This window comes from Mus pahari, chromosome 3 (assembly GCF_900095145.1).
Source record: "Mus pahari chromosome 3, PAHARI_EIJ_v1.1, whole genome shotgun sequence".
Lineage (NCBI taxonomy): Eukaryota > Metazoa > Chordata > Mammalia > Rodentia > Muridae > Mus > Mus pahari.
In genome coordinates, this window is record NC_034592.1 from 89,644,086 (window position 1) to 89,646,543 (window position 2,458).

General features: G+C 45.9%; 1 pseudogene; it reads right to left on the reverse strand.

Moving 5' to 3' along the window:
- Window positions 1–547: 547 nt before the first annotated feature.
- LOC110317983 lies at window positions 548–1,454 on the reverse strand (annotated as a pseudogene).
- Between the last annotated feature and the right edge of the window lie 1,004 nt (window positions 1,455–2,458).

Here is a 2,458-nt window from a genome sequence, read left to right on the forward strand (position 1 = left end):
TCCATCTTCCCAGGATATCTCCATCTTCCCAGGATATATCCATCTTCCCAGGATATTTCCATCTTCCCAGGGTATCTCCATCTTCCCAGGGTATCTCATCTTCCCAAGGTATCTAGCACCAGGAACTCAATGACTTTGTAGACGCTATTGTTAAATAGTTGATAGATTGGGAAACTGAAACTTATTGATGAGTGAAAACTGAGCTAGGAACCAGGTTGGCTATAATAAAGCAATAAAGGATTTCCCAGCCCATAAACTTAAGTGGGTAAGAATTCAGTGCTGATATCTAGAATGGGGAGAACCTCCTTCTGGCTGGGATCTTCTGTGATCTAACTTTGACAATGTTACCTCCATCAGTCACTAAGAAGCCTTTTGGCACCAGTAAGTTGTTCCTATGTCCAAATGGAGTCTCTGTTTGCAGACTCAGCCCTGCCCTTTACATCATTAAATCTTCAAGGTAAAGAATCAAGGTACCTTAGTATAGAGGGAGGCACAGGGTGGAGTACCAGGACCCAAGGTGACCACTAACTTGCCTTGTGGCTCTGTGTTAGCCAGTTGTCCATCTCCAGTCAACTTTGCCCTTAGCAACAAAGACACTAACAACAGCTCTGTTGGCCAAGGAATTCACCTTCTTGGACCCAAAGGCAGCTTCACTCAGGTCTTCTTGGTCTCTGGGTTGTGGGAGATGACTATGGTATAGTTCCTGGAAGCTTGTGCCAGCTTGCCCCAGTCCCCAGGTTTGTCCTACAGAAAAACACATGGTAAAATCCTCAGGCATGGTACCCATGGGCAACACATGGCAGATATTCAGTTGGGCCTTCTTGCCACAGAATACAAACTTTCCATTGTGGGTTCCCTCTGCAGTGATGAACAGCTCCATCAGCTTCTTAAATGGATAGGGATCACAAAAGACCACTTTTGCAAGGGGAGCATCCTGGCCAGGGTCATTTAAGATGTCCTTAATATATGGACTCTACAAGAAGACCAACAGACTCAAAGACCCTCCTATACACATTTAGCAGATATAAAGCTTGGTCTTCTTGTGGGTCCCTCAACAACTGGAGAGGGGGCTGTCCCTGACTGTTGCCTGCCCGTGGATCCTGTTCCCCCTAACTGGGTTGCCTTGTGTAGCCTCAGTGGGAGAGGATATGACTAGTTCTACAGTGACGTATGTGCCAAGGTGGGTTGGTATGGGGGTGGGTCCCCTTCTCAGAGGAGAAAGGGACAGGGGATGGAGGAAAGGGATGTCTGGGGGGGTGTAAGAGGAGAAGGGGCTGACATTGGGATGTAAAATGAATGAATAAATAAATGAATAAATAAATAAATGGAAAAAAAGGTGTCCTTAATATAGCCCTGCCGCTCAGTGAAGTCCACAGCATATAGGCAGTGTTTCACATATGCATGGAACACAGAACCGGGGTGTCTTTCCTCTACCCTTGGATCACAGGGCCCATGGCAGCAGGTCTGCCAGTGAGCATGGCAGAAAAGCAGAAATTGGGAATTTCTAAACCCTTTCTTTTTCAATAGTTCTGATAATGTGCCTTCCTCAAACTTAATAAACTGAAAACATATCCTAGAGAAGCCAGGCAGTGGTGGCACATGCCTTTAATCCCAGCACTTGGGAGGCAGAGGCAGGCAGATATCTAAGTTCAAGGCCAGCCTGGTCTACAAAGTGAGTTCCAGGACAGCCAGGGCTACACAGAGGAACCCTGTCTTGAAAAAAACAAAAACAAACAAACAAAAAATCCTAGAGAAGAAAAGTTACGAATGTTTTGAATGAATTAAACTGATCTTTTTCCATAACAGGACTGTGTTGTGTGAGGCTTTGCCTTCTGTGGTTGGCACATGATGAGCTAACATGCAGTTAACAGTCATGTAATGAGCACCTACTGTTTGAAGGCAACTCTGCAGAATTCTCCATACAAATGATGGGTACATGATACTCTTGACTGGTCAAACAGGGAACAAATGAGGGAGCAGGCAAATGTGTTAGTGGTGTGGCTGAGAAGAGCAGGGTATGAAGAGAAGGTGAAAAAGAGAGGACCTGGCCATTGTTGGGATTCAGGGGAAATGTTGCATTGCCAGCATCCAATACACCTAAAGCTTTATAAGAGCTACCTGGCGAGCAGTGTAACCTGCCTGGAGACCTTTTCGCCCCCAGTCTCATTAAAATGGGGGAAGACAGAGAGATAAAAAGAAGTAGAGAAGCAGAAGGCACACCAAGGAGGACCTGTCTGTCTAAATAGAGACCTACCTTAAGGGCAATGGGGAACCAGCCATAGGGTTTACCCAGGGAATGAACACATGTGCGTTGATTAATAAATGCTGGTGTACAGTTACGCATGGAAATCTCCTCATCTAAAAATGCAGGGGTTGGCTTAAAGGATCACCAAGAACCCCGTCTAGCTTGACATCCTGAGAGTCTCTGAGTTTCCACCATGACTCGGGTCAAGGTCTC